This window comes from Urocitellus parryii, chromosome 7 (genome assembly GCF_045843805.1).
Source record: "Urocitellus parryii isolate mUroPar1 chromosome 7, mUroPar1.hap1, whole genome shotgun sequence".
NCBI lineage: Eukaryota > Metazoa > Chordata > Mammalia > Rodentia > Sciuridae > Urocitellus > Urocitellus parryii.
In genome coordinates this window covers 131,876,002-131,897,137 of record NC_135537.1, presented here as the reverse complement: position 1 = coordinate 131,897,137, position 21,136 = coordinate 131,876,002, and the positions used below count along the sequence as shown (strand labels likewise).

The window sequence follows — 21,136 nt, the reverse complement described above, 5'->3', positions numbered from 1 at the left end:
GAAGCCAGATGGGTAGGAGGTATGAGACCCTCACCCTATGCTTCAAGTGAGGGCTCCCCTGGCCTTGTCTCCCACACTGCTGATGTCCACCTCCCGGCAGAAGCAAGCCAGCAGCAGAGCTTCATGCAAACACACCCTGCTCCCATCTCTCTGCAACAAAAGGCACTGAGGTCAATGGGGAGCCAGGCCCACAGGTTCACTGAGCACATGCCTGGCCAGCTTCACAACAGCAAGGACTCCAAGTTGGCCCAGTTGGAGGATCTCCCTCTGTCATCAAGGCCACACCTCTGGCAGCACCTGGAGACCCGAGAGTTCCAGGGGGAGGAGGAGGCCGTGCTGGAGGCCCAGGGGGAACCTAAGGCAGCCAGGCCCTTCTCTGCTGATGACGGAGGCAAGGCTTTAGACAACTTAGTATTTAATTTGAATAAAGAGTACAAAAATCCAACGTCATCCAAATATTATGAAGATTAAAATCTCACCATTTGATTTTATAAATCCTGAAGGAAAAAATAAGCTTGAAATAGTAAGCTACAAAAATAACGTTGAAACTACTCTTTAGCTTTGAAGACCCTTTTATTGACTTTGGCAAGTTTTATGCCAAATGCAATGCTAGTAGCATTCACATTGCATGATTGATCATTTTACAGGTCTTTGTGTTTGGGATTGGACCCAGAGCTGCATGCATGCTAGGTAGGTAGGTGAGCTATACCTCAGTGCCTAACTTTTTTCTTCCCACTGAGTCAACACAGTTTATTACTGACCTGCACTTTCACTTTCACACAGACTATTTTAAAGAGCTACAACAACTGAAGGAGAGAGGGGGGGCAGGTACCTCTCAGGAGCTAAGACCCCTAGGACAGCTTTCCTGGAACAGGGCAGGGGAAGGAGCATTAATTAGGCCGCCAATCTCCAGGCACCAGCTCTCCACCTGCACGCTCACAGCAAGCCAGCAGCTCCTCACACATGAATACACACACACACACACACACACACACACACACACACACTTAATAAAAATAGTATATCATCTTCACAAGGAATGAAAACTTGTCTGGAATATGTACAGCAGAGGGCCTGGGGTGGACAGTGCTATGCTGGGACTCCCAGGGATGAGACAGGACAAGGCTGGAGTAGAGGGAGGACTGAAGGGCCAGGCCGCTTTGACCTTGGCAGCCTGGATGCCCAGGATGGACAGTAGGGCAATATCTACCTGGTCAGGCAACACAGGCCCTTCCAGTCAACCCCCACCCACTGGCCTGTGCCCTAAGGTCTCCTTCCCACCATTCCTTCCTGAGGTAGGGAAGACCCCAGGGCTCCTACTGCTGTTCTCTATATTTCCTCTTTACATCTGGGGGAGTCCCCTGAATCCCTGTACTCAATGGACAGTAGCCCAGGGAAACGATGCCACAGGATGATCTTGTAGGAAGTGAGGCAGCTGAGGCCATAAATAGCTCTGAGGCAACTGTCTTGGGCCCAGATGGTCGCTCGGTCATGTTCATGGGAGCCAGGAGAGAGGAGGGAAAGGGACTAGCGGGGGGTGTTAAACTGCAAGGGCCACCCTAGGTTTAGCATGGGGGTACTTCCTGCAGCAATAGCACCCTCCCTCCTAATTAGGACTGGCTTCTAGCCAGAGGCCTTTGGAAAATATTCACACTAGGAGTGGGGACTTGGTCCAGGCCAGAGGGGAGGAGGAAGTCCTGATCCTTGCTTCTTTATCCCAAGCAGCCTCTATTCCTAATTAGTCAAAAGTGGCCTCTAAATGGTTCTTGGGGGTAGAGATGGAAGGAATAGGTCCAGATGGGTTGGAAAATGATGATCAACTCTGAGGTTACTAACATTAAAAAAAAAAAGGCAATATAGTCTTTTTCTAGGGAAGTGGGTCAAAAACTGTTCTAGCTTCTAAGAAAGCAGTCTTAGAGGCTAAGGGGTAGTAAGGATTCTACCAACCAGGTAGGGCCCTTCTGCTCCTAGCTGCCCCTACCCACTGCCAGCCTTCATAGGACAGATTTTAGGGAAAATCTGTAGACTTCAAGGCCAAGAGAACTGAGGTATGCAGGAAGGTGGCTGTCATAGAATCGTGGTAGATCTAGAAAACTAACTGCAGGGACCCAGGTATAGGCCCAAGCCAGTGATGGATGGTGGGTGTGGCCTGCATGTAATGGTTCTCCTGGTGGCAATGCTGGTTGGACACAGGGATGTGGTGGGGCGGGGTGGAGTGGGAGGGAGGGTGAGTGGGTGGTCAGTGTCTGGTCATTTCCAACTGAACAGCCAGACCAGCAGAATCATGCCAGCCACAGTCATGCCCATCAGGAAACAACGGTTGAAGCACTCCTGGCCCTTCTAGCTCTTCACTGCAACTTTATTCCCATAGAGTTCCACAAAATGTCCCAGCCGCCATTCTCCTGGATCCAAGTCTCTAGGTGATCATTCAGGTAAATGGCCATCCAACTTGCGATCTGACTCACCAATACCTGCGTCTCCTTGTCTATGCATTCCACACACTATGTTCCCTGAAGGACAAAAAGGCTACAATGTGACCCCAGTTTACCTCATCCTGGAAGAGTTCATTCACTACCTGTTCAAAGCTCTGATGTCCCCAGAGTGATGTGGAGCTGGGATATCACGTCACTGAATGCCTTCCACCACCATAGTTCAAACTTGTCACCTGCCTCCCTTAGTGCTTGCTTCACTCCTGCCATGGGGTCACCTCAGGGGCATCCAAACTCCTGTTGTGGCCAGTGGCTCCACTCACCATGGGGCTGTCCATCAGATGCCAGGATGGGTTTCCATTGATGGCACTGGTGGGCTCCGCCTCTGATTCAGTCCCTTCTGGGGCTTCAATCTTATTCTCTTCCACATCACTAAACTGACTCCAGCTGTATTCTTTCTGGGAAAGCTTGTAGGACAGAAAGTGAATCACTAGCTCCTGGTTGCTCTGAGCCATTTTAAAAATAGAGATTGGCTCAATCAGTCCAGTGTCCAAAACATCTGCTCACTCACTGTGTCTGATCTCTGCTTAATGATTCTCTTCTAAGATCCAAAGCCAAGATAAGGTTCTGAGAGGACCGGCTGTTCTTTGCTGAATTCCTCGTCCAGACTCTACTCCACAGTGCCTGCCCACTGCTCCGGGTCTCCGCCTGTGCTGCCACCCACCAGTTGCACAGGTGTCCTCTCCAAGATGGACGAGGCATGTAAGGTTGCCACCGCCAATGCACTATGTTCCCCCTAGACATGTTTCTCTGCAATGCTTTCTGGCTTTCTCTTGCAGCCTGATTTCTGGACTCAACAGGAGACTTTAAAAATGGTAAATGGCTAGTTTCCCCTTAATGGAAACACATGAGGATGATGGCAATGTTAAATTCAAATTTGTAACTTAAAAACAAACAATATTGACAAAGATGTGATGATCAAACACATGTATGTACGCCTTTGGGTTTACTCATGCACAGTCTTGCTAATGAGGACCAGGGCCAGAGCAGGCAGCAACTTCGCTGCAAATCTCTGAGCCAGCCTCAGCCTTGGTGCTCCTTACCCCAGCAGCTAGGCCAGAGGCCACATGAACTTCCCTTAAGCAGGAACAGCAGGTGCCTTGGGCAGTGTGGGACAACCCTTTTCTGAACATTATTCTGCTTTCAGGAACTTAGCTCAGACCTGCTAAAGGAATATGCTACAACACTTGACCTAAATAAAGGTTTTGAAGGTGGTGAATAAGAGAAACTAAAGATGAGTCAAAGCCAGAGAAAGAACATAGAGTTCTAAAACCTTTTACTCATTTCCTTTTGCTGGCTGGTGTGAGAAGTTCTGGTTTGGTAACAAAAGAGGCAACTATTTGGTCAGTGAAAGGCCTGCAGCTTGAGAGATGCCAATGTTGTCCATCTCATGAGTTCTGATCCTTGGCAGAGTCTGTTGGGGGGCACAGCATGGGAAGTGGGCAGGAGTCAACCCCCCCCACACACAGACACTTGTCCATGGAAGAGACTTTGTGCCAAGTCTGGAACAGCTGGGTGGGTACAAATACACCCACCAGAGGTGTCCTGAGAAAAAGTATCTGCTGCAAAATAATAATTATTAATAAAAACAAATCTGAGAGCGTTAGGAGGAGAGGAAGCAAGACCAGTTACCCAGGTTTGCCCTGGGATTCTCTTAAAGCCTCCTCCAATTTCTGTCTAAACTTGTCATACTTCTTCTGCACTTGCTGGATTTTGTCCTGTTCCTCCTTTTCCAAGATCCTTAGGAAGTTCTGGAACTCAGGGATGGAGAATGTGTCCCACTCCCTCCTCCAGTTTCATTCTCCTTTAGCACAAAGTTGAGGACATCTGTGTCTGGCCAGCAAGGAGGCACAGATAGAGGGAGCAGTCAGCAACAAAGAGTTTCTAGAAGAGCACTTGACCATCCTTGTGTATTTGCTTAAAAAGTACAGACTTTGAGGGATTTTCCACAACCATAAACCTCTTGAGCAGCCTGTGATTGTGCTGCTGATGGGCAGATACTAGAAGACATCCAGTGGCATGTAGAAAGATGTCTGCTTGCCCATCATCGCCCCAGGTTCACTTCCTTGATGGCATCCTCGATGGACTGGGGCCTGATCCCAGCAGGCACTGCCATGGACCGCAGAAGTTTCAAATGCACTTTGATGAAACCCGTGTATGTGCCATCTTCGCTCAGCTTCATGCCCAGGCAGTTTTTCTCCAGGCTGTTGTGGCTGTTGATCTGCTTGATCTCCTGCAGTGTAGGCAGAGGAGATTCCCGAGATTCCCTCTTCCACCATCTTACAGATGTTCTCTGACAGATGACTGCTTTTCACATTCCTTAAAAAGGTCCTCTTGGCCGTGAAGAAGCAATCTTCCAACTCCTCCTCTAGGCTGCAGTACTTCTTACTGCTCATGCTGCTCTCCACCCGCGTCTGGACCAGCTGGCTAGCTCGCTTAGCCCAGGGGCACCATCTCCTCTGTTTTTGAAGAATTTGTCGAATAAATTCTCCAGAGCAGCTGCACAATTTTACATCCCCACCAGCAATGTATGGGAGTTCTAATTCCTCCGCATTCTTACCAATATTTTTTTCCATTTTTAAAAGCTAAAATCAAACTGGTGTACAACTAGTATTTTGGAAAGCCTTCCTTGAAACTTTTAAAGATCTGTAGAGGATGACTGATGACGCTGAACATCTTTTCATGGACACGGGGCCACATGGGGCCATTTATACATCTCGTTTGGAGAAATATTCGTTGAGTTCCTTTGCACATTTTAATTGGGCTTTTTGTCTTTATCACTTAGTTGTGAGAATTCTTTATACATTTCTACATATTAATACTCTTACAAACTGATATGCAAATGTTTTCTCCCATTTGTAGGTTGTTTATTAACTTTTCAGATAGTGTTTGTTGATACATACATGCTTTTTATTCATCTATTCTTGCTTCTGTTGTGAGGGTTTTTTTTTGTTGTTGTTGTTATTGTTGTTTGTTTTGTTTTGGTCATAACCACAGAACCACAGCTAAATCCACCTTCATGAAGATTACTCTTACATTCTAGGAGTTTCATAGTCTTAGCTCTCATATTTAAATCTTTCAGTAATTTATGTGTTACTGTTTGTATGTCTTCTTTTGAGAAATATCTAGTTCAGGGCCCTTGCCCATTTCTTAATGGGATTATCTATTTTCTTTCAATAGAGTTTGTGTTCCTTAAATATACTGGATATTAATCTCTTATCAAATGCATGACTTGCTAACAAAGAATATTTGTGTATTTTATTTTTCTTTATTTCTTTCATCAGTGCTTTATATTTCTTGCTCCTATAGATCTTTGATGTATTTTTGTTAGATTTATTCCAAAATATTACATTTTAGGGAGATGAGAATAAAAATGACATTGTGTTTTTAATATAAAATTCCACATTCTCATTGTTAGAGTGCAGGAAATCAATTGACTCATGTATATTAGCTTGAATCATACAAACTTCCTATAACTATTTGTTAGTTATGGAGTTATTTTGTGAACTTTTTTTGGTTTACTACTTAGAGGACCATGTCAGCATCAGACACAGTTTTATTTCCACTTTTCCAATCTATCACTATTTGTTTTTCCCCTCTTATCACATTAGCCATGATTATAGTACTATGTTGAAAAGTGGAGATGATAAGCAACATGCTTGCCTTGTTGATGATTTTAGGAAGAATGTATCAAGTTTCCCACCATTAAGTATATAAGCTGTAGGTTATTTGGTAGCTATTCTTTCTGAAGTTGAGGTTCTTCCTATCTATATCCAACTTACCAAGGGTTTTTTTTTTTTCATGAATGGGTACTGGATTTTGTCAAGCAATTTTCTCTGCATTTAATGATTTGATCATGTGATTTTTTTCTTTAGGTTGTGATGTGATGGATTTTACATTATTGATTTTTGAATGTTAAACCAGCCTCATATATCACTTGGATAGATTTCACTTGGTCATGGTTTATAATTCTTTTTATACATGATTGTATTTCATTTGCTAATATTTTTGGTTGAGAATTTTTACATCTGTATTCATGAAAGATATTTGACTGTACTTTTCTTGTAATGTCTTTATTGGGTTTTGGTATTATAGTAATTCTATTCTCATAGAATGAATTAAGAAGTATTCCCTCTTCTTCTTTATTCCAAAGAGGTTCTACAGAATTGGTATCATTTTCTCCTTAAATGTTGGCAGAATATACCCAAATATACTATTTGGGTTTGGCACTTTCTCTTTTAGAAGGTAATTACTTATTGGCTCAAGTTCCTTGATTGGTACAGGCCTATTCTGATCATCTATTTCTTCTTGGGAGCACTTGTGAGATTTTTTTTTCAAGGAATTGGTCTCTTGCATCTAGATTAGTGAATTGATGGTAATATAATTGTTCACAATATTATTTTATTCCTGATGTAAGTATTTATGTCATTTCTATCTCTTCCTTTCTCTCTCTTAGTCTGACTAGAGGCATCTTAATTTCATAGATCTTTTCAAAGAAGCAGCTTTTAGTTTCACTGGTTTTCTTTATCGATTTCCTGTTTCAATTATGTTGATTTCTATTCTCATTCTATTATTTATTTAATTCTGTTTAATTTAAATTTAATTTACTCTTCTTTTTCTAACTTGATAAAATAGAAGTACGGACTATCATCTTTAGATCTTTTTTACTTTTGAATACATGCATTTAATGCCATAAGTTTTTTCTCTAGGGACTGCTTTTGTTGCATCCTGGTAATTTTTATAAGATGTACTTTCCTTTTCATTGAGTTCAAAGTAATTTTAAGGATTGTTTGAGAATTGAAAAATCGACCCTTTTATTATTATGTAATGAGAAAGGGCAAAAAAAAGAACATGACAATTACTTCTGGAGTTTTTCATTAAATATTGTAGGACTATGGTTTAGTGGAAGTAACTGAAATCAGGAAAAATGAGAACATGGATAAGTGGAACTATTGTGTCTCAAAACTATAAAACACTGATTAAAGAAACAAAAGATGTAAGAAATGGAAATGGAAATGCATACTATGGTCTGAACTGGAAGACTCAATATTCTTAAAATGTTGACTCTTCAAAAACTTCTCTCAGGATTCAGCAAAATTCCAATCATAATTCTAACAAGATTCTTTTGTGTACAAAATGATGATCTTACTATAGAATTTATTCGAGAAGGCAAAGCTAGAAATTAAAATCAGTTTTGAAAGAGAAGAGCAAAATAGAAAGTTTCACATTTCTTATTTCTAGTCTATTAAGTGACAATGACCAACGAAGTGTGATACTAAAGAAAAGATAGAAACATAAATCACTATTGAGAGTCAGAATAGCATAAAATTCAGAACTAGATTTACTTTTATATCCTCCATTGATTTTTAATACTGTAACCAAGGCAAATCAATGGACTATAGCCTTCAACAAATGATGATGGAAAGTTCAGATTTCTCATGCTAAAGAAACAAAACAACAACAACAACAACAAAACCCTTTACTCCATTCCTTTCATCCTCTAAAATAATTTAACTTAAAATGCATCATAGACCTTGTTATTTGTGTGAGTATGAGGAGAGTTCCCATGACATCTTTCTCCGGAGTCAGAAAAATCCCAGAGACAGGTGCAGTGGCACACACCTATAATTCCAGCTTCTTGGGAGGCTGAGGCATGAAGATTGTGAGTCAAAGCCAGCCTCAGCACTTAGTGAGGCACTAAGCAATTCAATGAGACTGTGTCTCTAAATAAAATACAAAAAAGGGCTGGGGATATGGCTCAGTGGTTGAGTGTCCCTGAGTTCAATCCCAGTACCAAAATAAAATAAAAAGTCCCAGAACAAAAATTAAAGAACAGGTGGAAAGGATTGAAGGAAGGTGATGTCAAGTTGCATCCACTCAAGCTGGTTGAAGCCAGTGCAGAGCTGGTTCCTGCAGCTGTGGCTGAACGAAGAGACGAGACTGATGAACCTAAAATGTTGTATCAAAATATGTATTTCTGCCAGGGATGTAACAACTATTTCACTGATTTGGAAATTGGAAATATAGTACAGTCTCTTTCTCTGTATTTTGTTTTTTGGCTAAACCAATGCACAAAAAGGAGAGGTGATTAATACTGATACCAAGGAAAAGGTTGTTTGTACACAACTAGAGTGGGGAGGACTGAGTCTGAAAACCTGGGGTAATTTTTGGGTATCACATCCTATTTTCATGTCCAGAAATAAATGTTAATATAATATATAACAACCCAATAAGACTATAGAGGATGCAGATTCCTTAGGAATGAAGTTTGCACTGTATCACCATGCACAGAACTTAATTTAGTTGGTGACTTCCGATTTCTGGGGCCATATGGAGCAGGCAGCTGAAGAAGGGAATATAAATGATGGTATGGCCTTGTAATCAATTTCAGGAACATAGAACATGACATTAGGAAGTCATCTGATAGAGTCATCTGAAGAGTATTTGGGATGGTGTTAATGATGGGTGCTATGAAGGTTTTCCTAGAGAGGTAAGGAGGCAAAAGTAACTAAATAATGTGGAATCTGAGCTTCTTTTTCTAACTTGACCTGAGAAAGTATTGGACATGATGTGGAGGTGTTCATCTTTTTTTTTATTCCTGTCCTTTCCTTATATAGGCATATATGAGCAGGCTGCACCAGCACAGAACTCCTGCCCATTCCCCAAGCAGCCAGTGATTAAGCATCCATCCCTGAGCTTGTTTCCATCCTCAATGTTCCCCAAAGTATAGTCAGGTGTGATCAATGGCTATAATCACTCACTGTGGCAGGACTCTGAGAGAATTGTCTTAATGAGGTCCTGATTAATTACTTTGTTTATAATTAGTTATCCCAGGATCTGAAGTCCATTGGGAGCCGGTTCCCTAAGGTGCAGCAATGAGTAGCAAGAGATATGAGCTGGGGTGGTGTAGACACAGATTATGACTATAGAGGTTTTTACTCCACATGCCTACAATGAATGAAGGGAGATGGATCTCAGGTCAGAGGTCACTCTTAGAAATCCAAGGTAAATCAAGAAGGGTGTGCTTATTTCACCTGTAGTGTCTTTTCATTTTGAAGGTATAGTTTTTCCAGGTTATGCATACTCTAGGATGTTTTCTTTTAATGGGATGGCTTATCTGTTCTATAACCCTCTGCCTCTCACATCTTCCCAACATTCTATAAGTATTTTGTCTAATGTCTGCAAGTTGAATTGTTAATGATAACATTCATAAATATCAATGTGCAGTATATCTTATGATACAACGACAAGATTATATCATTTCAACATAATGACAGCTCTGTGAGCTAGGTAGGCTTTAATGTAATAGGCTTTAAATGCAATTGCTTTCTTTTCAAATCATCTGTAAAGAATTAACATTTTTTGGACAGCCCCCCTCTTAAGACATTGTGATTAAATTTTTCTGAGAGGATCCAATAATCTGCAGTTTAAAGAAAATGTTTGTCCTTCCTATTCCTGTGCAACCCATCTACCAAAGCATTGACTTTCTGTGGGTATTAAGGAAAAATATAAAATCTGAACCATGAAGTCAGAATAAGTATTTTAACAATTTGCCCAAGTGAGTTGCATGTACACTAAGGTCTAGAAGCACTGCCCTCACTGATTCCTATGTGCACCCCGCACTGAGAATTCCTGATTTCAAGGGTCAGGGAGACATGAAGGTTAATCCATCCTCAGCACAGCAGCTGAAAGTGATGCCTCTTGTTTGTGATTCCTAGACACACTCTTGACATCTGGGATGGAATTTCCTCAGTTACAAGGAAAGAAAACTTATGATAAACCAGGTATATGATTTGCAGTAGACATTTTCTTCCCATTGCAATGTCAGCAGATAATGTTCAAGTGTAAAAACTGCTAATGCAGCAGAATTAAACACCACTAGCAGGGTGAAGATCCCAGTGGTTGGCTTCCATTATGTCTTTTTAGTTAAGGAGCTCCTTACATCTCGTAATGCCCCTCCTCTGATTTATTTGTCAGATTTGGGGTACAATGGGCTATATAAGAGTCAGAATTTTCCAGAAATCAGAACCAGACCATTTACACAGATAAATATGTGTAGATAAAGAGGAAGGGGTAGAGAAGAACAGGGATAAAGAGTGAGAAAGAGATTCATTTTAAGGAATTAACTCTCATGATCATGGGACAGGCAGGTCTGAAATCTACAGGGCAGGACAGTAGAGAGGATGCCCCGTAATGTTGATGCTACCATCTTGGGTCTGAAGGCAAACTGGAGCAGAACCCTTTTCTCTTCAGCAGACTTAGTCTTTCCTCTTAAAGCTTTCACTTAATGTATGAACCCACCTCCCCATGAAGGGTGATTTGTTTTATTGATTTGAATGCTAGTCATATTACAATGCCTTCCCAGAACCATCTAGATTGGTGTTTGACCCAAAAAAGGTGGTGTGGTTTGGATCTGGAATGGCCACCAGTCTCATGTGTTCAGAGGTGGGCTTTGGGGAAGTGATTGGATCTAAGGCCTCTGAGTTCATCAGTGGATTAATCCATTGAGGGTTGAATGGACCACAGGGAGGTGGGACCTAGATGGAGGAAGCAGGTCACTGGAGACAAGCCCTGGAGGGGGTTTATCTCTGGGCCCTTCCCTCCCTCCTTTCTGCATCCTGGCTGCCATGAGCTAAGCAGCTTTCCTTCACCACACCCTTACATCATTTTGATCTGCCTCACCTCAGGCCTAGAGCAACAGAGCCAGGCAACCATGGACGGAAACTCTAAACTGTGAACCAAAGTAAACTTTCCACCTTTAAGTTGCTTATATCAGGGATTTTGGTCATAGTGATGAAAATCTAACCAAGTCTTACAATTAGGTACCAGGGCCTAGCCGAGTTGAAACAAAATGAAACTAACCATGAAATTAACCATCACATGGGCTGTGGATAGTGGAGGAAGAACTCAATTAAGGGCTTGGAGGTAGAATTGTTTTTGTTTCCCCCATAATTTCTAAAATTACCATCATGTTAATTTTTCTCCACACCAATATCAATGACATAAGGTGAAACGAAGCATAAAAGACTTTTAGACGAGCTGCTGTGGTTGTAGCTCAGTGGTAGAGTGCTGGCCTTGCATGTGTGAGGCCCTGGGTTTGATTCTCAGCACCACATAAAAATAAACAAAAAAAATGAAGGTATTGTGTCCATATAACCTAATAAATAAATAAATAAGACTAGAAACCTCCTAGGTTTCTAAGGTCTTAAAAAAAGGGGGGAGTTTTAGAGCAACTCAATACAAAGTAGTGAAATGAGAAGTAGATCTAATATACCCTAATGCTTTTCATGTTTGCAAATTACATCCATGAAGTTTGTAACAGAGTGTCAAAATGCACAGCTAAACAGTTAAGAAGTGAGTTCTTGTTCTGGAAACAATTGACAGTAGTGGTAATTTTAACTTGATAGAGTTTTGCTGTCATTGAAGGTGAAGGAATGCGTGCCTCAGCCTGAGAGGCAGTCAGTGAGTATTTATGGGACACTGACCACGTCAGGCTCCAGGCCGGGGGCTGCCCTGCTGCAGTCATGAGGCAGACATGACATTTCTTCATGGAGTTCATAATCAATGGGAAGTCAGCTATCAACCAGGGATCAGGGCACTGAGTGCCATGAGATGAGTCCAGGATGCTGTGGAAACTGTAGCATGATACAAGGAAGGTTTAGCTTAGCAAGTGCCACATAATACCCTGAAAGATGAGGGGGTAGGCCAGGTGAAGAGGGAGGCAAGGAAAGCAGGTGGGAGGCAGGACAAACAGCAAGTGTGAAACACTGGAGCCTAGAAATGATGGCTTCAGCCCAGCACTGCTGACAGGGGAGGCAAGAGGCATCGTGCAGCCAGGAGAGGCTGAGGAAGTGGGAAAGGATCAGGTAATGAAGTCTCATTTGTGCTCCTGAAGGGAACTTTGCCTTTTTCTTAAGAGCACTGAGAATCTATCACTGGATATAACCAGAAGAGAGGAATGAATTTCATCTTATAATGTCACAGTGTGAAAGAAAGTATTTGGAGGAGAAGGGTATTAAAGCTTAGAAGCAGGAATTTAAGAGGCAGTTCGCACAGTTCAAGTGACATAGGAGGTCAGCTTGTCTAAGGTAGTGATGTTTGGAACAAAGAGTGGATGAATTCAGAATGCAGTGCAGACTCTGTAGGACTTGCTGGATTGGATATGGATGGTGAGAGAAATGAGTGAGTGAAACAAAGCTCTCAGGTTTCTGAGTATGAGCCTGAATTCCTTTTACTTAATATGAGAGACAGGAGGACAGGGTTGGGAAAGGAGCAGGAAGAGATCATGAATTTCACTTGGGATCTGTTCTGCTTACTATGCCTGTGGTACATTCAAGGGAAGAAAATCATTAAGTCTTAAAATAGGGTTCTGTAGGATAGAAAGAGGTCAACACCTGAGTTTTAAATGATATTTGAAACTTTGAAGTACATGAGTTTTTCTTGGGAGTATATGTTGAATTAGAAGGCTGAAAAGTTTAGAAAAATTCCTAGAGCATGACCATGTCAGAAACTGAAAAAGCAGGACCCATTTATAATCACTGAGGGTGACTGGCCTGTCAGAAAAGCAAAAACAAAACAAAACAAAACCACATCAATACATTTTTTGTGTCATAAATGTTTACCAAAAAAATGGAATATTATACCATGTTAAAAAGAAGTGAAGCAAATGTCATGTCTTTTTTAAAAGATTATAATTATACACATTTGTGATATAAGATGGTAATTATTGCAAAGAGTGAAATAAAGATTTTTTGATAGATCCCTAACAGGTTTTATATCATAGAAGTATGTAATTTTATTTGAGTTTCTAAAGGACTTAATTATTTTCTCTTTAAGAAACTGGAGACAGAGCATGACAGAGTTTCTCCTTCTAGGCCTGCCCATCCAGCCAGAGCACCAAAACCTGTTCTATGCCTTGTCCCTGGCCATGTATCTTACCTCTGTCCTGGGGAAGCTCCTCCCCATTATCCTCATTCGCCTAGACTCCCATCTGCACACGCCTATGTATTTGTTTCTCAGCAACTTGTCTTTTTCTGACCTCTGCTTTTCCTCTGTGACCATTCCTAAACTGTTGCAGAACATGCAGATTCAAATTCCCTCCATCCCCTATGCAGGCTGCCTAACTCAAATGTACTTCCTCCTGTTTTTCGGAGACCTAGAGAGCTTCCTCCTTGGGGCCATGACCTATGACTACTATGTGGCCACCTACTTCCCCCTGCACTACAGCCCCAAGCTCTGTCTCTCCCTGGTGGTGCTGTCCTGGGTGCTGACCATGCTCCATGCCCTGTTGCATATTCTGCTCATGGCAAGACTATTTTTTTTTTTTTTTTTTGTGATGCTGGGAATTGAGCCCAGGGCCTTGTGCATGTGCAGCAAGCACTGTACCAACTGAGCTATATCCCCACCTTAGACCATCTTTTTTTGTGTGGACAACATGATCCCCCACTTTTTCTGTGACTTGTCTGCTGTGCTGAAGCTGGCCTGCTCTGACACCCATGTCAATGAGTTGGTGATATTTATCATAGGAGGACCCGTTGTTGTCTTCCCATTCCTACTCATTATTGGGTCCTATGCATGAATTTTCTCCTCCATCCTCAAGGTCCCTTCTTCCTGTGGTATTCACAAGGCCTTCTCCACGTGTGGCTCCCACATTTCTGTGGTTTTACTGTTCTTTGGGACAATTATTGGCCTCTATTTATGTCCATCAACTAATAATTCTACTGTGAAAGAGACCATCATGGCTCTGATGTACACGGTGGTGACTCCCATGCTGAACCCCTTCATCTACAGCCTGAGGAACAGAGACATGAAGGGAGCCCTAGGAAGAGTTGTTTGTAAGAAGAAAAAGTCCTTCTGCGTTTGATGGAAACACTTGTGATTTTCATATCATTTTTTTCAGTGAATATATGGATATTAATATTGGAATATTATTCCAGAATTTTCCCCTCACCTTGGGAACCTTTGTTGATGTAGCACACTCACTACACAGTGGTTCAATATGTAAAAGAGAGGAAGCTTAGCAGTTCACCTAGAAGCTTGGCAGTTCACCTAGGCATGGGGGTCTTGGTGATCCGGATTTGCCTTTCTTTGTCTTCCCAAGTGATCCTGGGAAAGCCAGGTGTAAGAATTACTGTTTGATGTGATGTTCATGCCTAACATCCTTAGTTATCCCAGGATCTTATAATTTTATCTAGAACTCTGCTTTGTCTCTGGTGTCATTTTTAAATAGTTCTCTATAATCTTAGGTTAATATTAAATAAGATACAAAAATCTCAACCTTGTGGGTGAGAGCCCCTTGCCCTCCAGTGCTCCCCCAATGTCTCTTACATATGCTCTCCTGCAGACATTTTCACATCATTTTATCTTGAAGCCTTCTTCCCTCCCTCTCCTGGATTTATTTTCATGTTTAAATGTTCTGACTTGACCTAAACATAAATGGATCTTTCTTTTTTTTCCTTAAAATTGATATTTTATTTTTGCTATGATATTTCATTTTGTACATACCCTGATGATTACCTAACATGAAACTTTATTATTATTTTCCCCCAGTAATAGGAAGAGTAACTAGAGATTGGTTAAAATTTTTAGTTTGTAAGAACACCTCTCTTCTATTTGGTATTTTGGACTTTGACAATGTATTTTCTGTTTTTTTTTTCCCTACTCTCATGACAATTCAATGGGAATAGAAAAAATAGCATTGTTGTTTTACAGGCTTAAATTAAAGTTCAACATTTTCTTATATCACAAAGAGGGCCAGTTTGAACCTGTGTAAAATCACAAACCATCTGATTCTACAGTTTCTTCTCATTCTTCTCCCACTTCTGAAAGAGAAAGAGTATCCATTTTTAATTTCCTTCCTTCCTTCCTTCCTCCCTCCATCCTTCCCTTTTTTTGGTACTGAAGTGCTTTACCACTGAGCTATATCCCTAGTCCTCTGTATTTTTAATTTTGAGTAGGGTCTCTCTAGGTTGCTGAGGCTAGCCTCAAATTTGCTATCCTCCTGTCTCAGTATCCCAAGTTATTGTACCACCAACAATGCAGTTATCTTTCTTAAACTCTTGGCAGCACTGGTCCTTGATCTGTTTGTTTCCTTCATGCTCAGCAGTACTCATTCTCTTCTGGGTCATGAGGGTGAGGGCCCCTTGCTCAACCGTGTTCAGTTTCCTCTTGATCCTATGGTGAGCTCCCCTCACCCACCATTGCTCAGGATTCTCTGAGTTCTAGGTTCTATTGTTTCACCAGAGTAGAAACCCACTGGGATCTGTGGATAAGGAGCAATTCCTACCTTGACAGGACATTGTGAAATATGGCAAAGGACCATTTCCTACCATCATGGAGAACTTCCTGAGACCTGTGAGAAACCACACTGTCCCACCATCACTGTGGTGCCTGAGATATTGCCCTAAAGGATATTCTCTCAAAGAATCTGTGTTGTGTGAGCTCCCCTTGCCCTCCAGCATGCAGTCTCCTCAGTGTCCTGAGTATGAGTACCCTCTTGCTCAGTGATGAGTCTCCTCTGTGTCTTGTGGGTGAGAGCCCCTCGCCCTCCAGTGGGTGAGCGCTCTTTGCCCACCAGTGCTAAAGCACCTATGTGTCCAGGGGCCTCACCCCAGTGTGTCTTCATTGCAGTTGGTTCTTGGTTGCCTACTAGTGAGCACCACCCTCTCTCTAGTGTTACTTCTTTATGAGAATATGGTGGGTGTTTTTCCTGCAGTTCCCTGGGCACCTTTGATCTTTGTTGTTGAGTGCATATTTCCTTTCTTGCCTGTCCCTCGAAGAGTTTGTTATGTGTTTTGTTTTGGGCTCTTAGATGCTGGGAGTTTGAATTTCTTGGCTGCCTCTCGTGTGGTGCAGGAGTACTCTCAACTCGCTGTGGTCCTTCATCACCCCAGCTTGTGATGATTCCTGGAGATATCTGGCTGTCCTGGTTGGGTTGTTCTGTCCTCTTACTTAGTAGATAGATCTGTAGCTGCTGACAGGCTTTCTGCAGGGTGCCTTTCTGCACTGTGCCAGACAGAGATGGCTGTCCTGAGGTTCAGAAGCCCTGAGACAGAGATTTCCTGTACCTACCCCTGAGCCTCCTTCTGACCAGGCTGCCTCCTTCTCAGGGTCATCCCTGGGAAAGGCTGGGAGCAGGGCTCTGCCCTCCTCCCAGGCTCTCTTTTTGTCCCTTCTGGGCTCTTATTCACTGATGACAGCCACAGTCAGCTTCATGGTCTGCCTCCTCAGTCACCTGGACTCTTTCTCAGGTTGGTCAGCTCTTCCCTAGAGGAAGTGTTGGGGATTAAGAGTGGGTTCTTCTTCCCTGTCTTTAGTCCAGATTTTGGGGGACATACTCACTGTGTTCTGCTCTGTACCCAGTGGGAGGAGCAGCACTGAGGGGAGGAACAAGAGCTCCAGACCCAGCAGATCCACACATCTGGGTCTCCCAGCTTCGTTCCTGTAGATGGCACTGCTTCTATGGGACAGGTGGAGGCAGATCAGCATCTTCCTTTGTTTTGGCCAAATGGAGATTGAATTTATTTTTTTTCTTTTTATATTGTCTTTTCTTATTTGTGATGTTGGTGAGTGCCCCTATCCAGTCCGCAGGGACTCTAGATGTTGGGCCCCGGGGATAAAAAAATGTCATCCCCGATGCTTGCTCCCCTGCTGAAACTCCCAAGGGTTCCCAGCCAACTGACCCTGGGCCCCTCACTGAGGTGCTGACCATGTCCCCTGCACAATTAGAGACTATGACAAGCCTGGGTCTGTGGTATCCCAGCTTCCAGTGTCTCTTCAGTCCCCTCTTGGACTCCCCACCTTTCTTCCCTGTTCCCCCCTGTGCCAGGCCCCTTCAGCAAGTCCTCCTAAGGGCATGGAGCCCCCACCTTCCCAGACCACCCTCAAGCAGCTCCTGGGCTTCAGGGCAGATCACTGGGGCATAGTCAGGGCTGGAGTGAGAGTCCAGAGAGGAGGGCCTCTGAGCCTCACTCTGGAGGCCCACCCTATGGTTAATATCCCCCTCCCTAGTTTTGCATTCAAAGAGGCAGCAGCTGGAGTCCAGCTCACTGGAGAAATGTGAAGGACATGGGGCAAATTCCTTCATTGGAAAGCCCCTAGAATCTGGGTCAACAGAAGGAAAGGTGAGGGGTGGAGGGAGTCCACAGCTTGAGGGCATGGGGAAACTGAGTTGTGTGGTGTGGCTGTTGTCCTGTGGATACCCAGGTGTGGCAGAGGGATGGGCAGCAGGAGGGCTGGGCCCTGATCCCTCAGTGTATCACTAGATGCAGCTAGGGCAGGAGGGGCTCAGGAGGGCCCAGGAGGGTGAGCCCCAGGGGAGTGCAAGCCCCTCCTCCAGGTCCCAAGGCCTCCACGGCCACCCCATACGGCCCAGGAAACATAATCGGCAGCTGCAGGACATAAGGACACATGTGCACAGAACTTTCCAAATACTGGCTGAATAATGAACCACAAAAGAGCTTTAATAACATTCAAAGTATGGTGTGGATGGGGAGTGTGTGTGTGATGTGTGCATGTCATGTGTGTGCTGTGTTTGTGTGTGGATAGTTGGGTGCTGTGCATGTTATGTGTGGTTTGTACAGCAAAGTTTGGACAGGATGGTGTGTTTCTTGGTATTTGAGTTGTCATACTGTGTGTTGAGTGGGGATATGTGACTATGTGTGTTGGGTTGTGTGATGTGCAAGGAGGTGTGTGTGCATCTGGTATGTGTGTGTGTAGTTTTGTCCGTCAATTCTAGTGTGATTGTTCCTTTGCAGAGCCAGACACTCAGGGTCAAGGTGCCACCTGCCCTGTGTTGGTGAGTGGCAGTTATGTTAATGACAGTGATCCCTTTGTCCACAGAACAGCCTGTGGCAGACAAGGGACTCCTGAGATTGATGTATAAGGCAAGGCCCAAGTGTCCATCATAGAATTCCTGTGTCAAGATGGCAGGTGGCTAGCGGGCCTGGTGCCCAGCAGGATAGTGGTTTCCCGTGGCCTCATGGAGGACTTCATCAATTTTCTCTGGGTTATTGTCTCCAAATATGCTACAAGACCAACAAGCCAGTAGGAAGCATTTGGGAAGCAAGTTGGTAACTGGACCAGCACACAACCCAGCCTCAAGCTCACATGTCTTGGGCTCAATAATGCAGATGAAGCAATCGAAGAAACTCTGCTCTCTTGGCCACTTCTAGAAATTGTCAAGCACTTGAAAGGGGAAGAGGAGGTGTTTATCCAGTAAGGCAGGATGAGCCCATGAAATGTGCACTGCAATGTGAAGTGGAAATCCTGTTTCAGACCAAGGGAGGAAACACTTCTGTGATGAGGAGTGAAGGTGAAGGAGCTGAGAAGCTGCACAAAGTGGACAGGGCCATGGTTGGTGCAGCTTCACAGAAGGTCACAGGGAGGAGGAACAGACCCTCCTGTCAGATGAACTCAGGCCAAAGCACCCCAGCTCTGCACATTTTTGGTTCTGAGGTTTTGACCGTGGGTTGTATGCATTGGCCCTTAGGTATATGTTTATGGAGTACTCTGTGTGCATTCATTATTTGGGTCTTCAGGGAACGTCTGTCTGCTAGATGCTAGACAGTGGTCCTTTCCCCACAGGGCTCTGCCCTGGCCATTTGCCCTGTGCCTCCAGAGCCCTGCACTGCTGTCTGCCACTCCCTACGGCTCTCTCCCAGCAGCCCTGGAGCATTCTTCTCCAGGGCTCCATCCCTCAGCAGTGCTCTGGCCAGGCCTGTGTGCCACTCTCAACCAGAACACAGCCACAGAGCTGGCACCATCACCCTCCTAGCCAGGTTGGGCCTCCCTGGGCTTCTGCACCAGCTCCCAGCCCAAGGAGTGGGACTGAGCCTCCTTATGGGTGTTCTGGAGGCTATGGGGGAGCCAGACAGTGGAAGTTGGAGGGGGAGAGGGAGAGAATGTGAGCGCAGAGCAAGTGGGGGCTGGGGTACAGGAAATGCAGGCTACTGGGGAGGAGGCTTCCAGTGAGGGTGCTGACTTGAGGGTGTGAAGGCAGGAGGAGCTTCCAGCTCCACCCTGCTGGTAAGACTTTGGAAGAACAGAGCTTTCCTATGTTGACAGCACCTTTTCTGCCCTGAGTCTGACAGGATGCTCGACACACCTCATGTCATGAACCATCTGCCTCCAGTCTGTAAGGGAACAGTGATCGCCTCAGTTTCCAAATGGCAAAGGATGCTCAAGGGGTTTATGTGACTTTGCCAGTGGTACCTAAGCAACAAGGGGCAGGGCATATACCAGAACCCAGGCCCATCTGCCCCTGGGCCCATCGTCTGTGTGGTACTAGCAGTACCCTCCAGGGGAGGACACAGTCAGGAGCTGGTCAAGGAGGGGCCAGGTCCTGTCCTCTTGCCTGTGAGGATGTTCTGCCTGGGTGTTCCAGTGAGATGACAGATGCTGTCTATCAAGCAGTTGTCCCCGCGGGAGCACTGTGAGTTGATGGGGTCATTCAGACTTGGACATATCTAGATTTAAGTCAATTCTAGGAGCACATAGAAGCCTCTTTCTACAGAGCAGGATAAAGCACATGGCCAGGGTTGTCAAGATGAAAACCAAAGCCTAGACCAAGTCCGGGCTGAGCTGAGCCAGGTCAAGACAAAACCAAATGCCAAGATAAAGGCCAGGACAACCTTGTCCTAGACACACCTGAGCCGAGCTCAGCTGACAGCTGTGACAGGCAGCAGGACCAGGGTGCTGAGGCAGGGACAGGCGTGGTGGTGCTGGGTACTTGCTTCCTCCATAGGCAGGTCTGGGATCATCCTGGACCCTGATGTTGGCTCTTGGCACATCAGTGTGTGGATCTTTAAATATATATATATTTGTTGATGTGTGATACCTGTAAGGGAACCCAGAGGCACTCTGCCAGACTTTTTTTTTCTTTTTAATTTCAACACAGGATCTCACAAAGTCATCCAGGAAGGCCACAAACATGTGATCCTCCTGCCTCAGCCTCCTGGTAGCTGGCATTAAGGCGTGGCCACTGCACCAGGCTCTATGGATGTTTTGACCCGGTGACCACACTCAATGGAAGACTTGTGCACACTGCAGGGTGAGTTCCCACATCTCTTCTGGAGTGATCTACTGGCAGATTCTGGGAGTCTCCTGAGTTTCTAGTAGGCAGTCAGGGGTGGGATAATTTTAGTGTTTGGCAGGGAATGTGGCTGCAGAATATACTCCTGACTAGGGCTGAGATGATGGGTTCAGTCCATGGATGAAAGGGACAGATTGATGGGGACCTTAACTAGAAAAGAGGATCTGACCCACATGGTTTGAGGAATGACATAGACCTGAAAAGTGCATCTTTCTGCCCCTGCAGGGAAGAATAGGTTGTAGGGAAAGGTAAATAAAAACATATGCCATCCCCCAAATGCAAAGGCAGTGTTGGCTCTTTGGAAAGTCCAGACTACAGATGTCCACTGCCATCTGCGACAATGGCCTTGCTCAGCCCTGCAGAGTGGAAAGAAGGTGAAGGCCTCGTCCAGCCCTGGTCAGAGGTGGAGTGGAGGCATCTGCTAAGTACCTTCCAGGTCAGCTTCAGGAGCAGAATGTGTAAGGCCTCCATCTCCCTGCTCACAGACCGCAGAGATGCCCTCCTGGCACTGGGGCTGAGGTCTCCTGTGTGTCTCCATGCAGGCCACCGCTTCCTC

The 21,136-nt window shown here is 44.3% G+C and overlaps 3 pseudogenes; 1 reads left to right on the top strand and 2 right to left on the bottom strand.

Annotated features, from left to right (window-relative positions):
- Nucleotides 1-2,250: 2,250 nt before the first annotated feature.
- On the bottom strand, nucleotides 2,251-2,956 carry LOC144255942 (bcl-2-like protein 1 pseudogene; annotated as a pseudogene).
- Nucleotides 2,957-4,117: 1,161 nt separating this feature from the next.
- Nucleotides 4,118-5,065, bottom strand: LOC144256180 (ras association domain-containing protein 5 pseudogene; annotated as a pseudogene).
- An 8,276-nt stretch (nucleotides 5,066-13,341) lies between these two features.
- On the top strand, nucleotides 13,342-14,352 carry LOC144255876 (olfactory receptor 1E2-like; annotated as a pseudogene).
- Nucleotides 14,353-21,136: the final 6,784 nt, after the last annotated feature.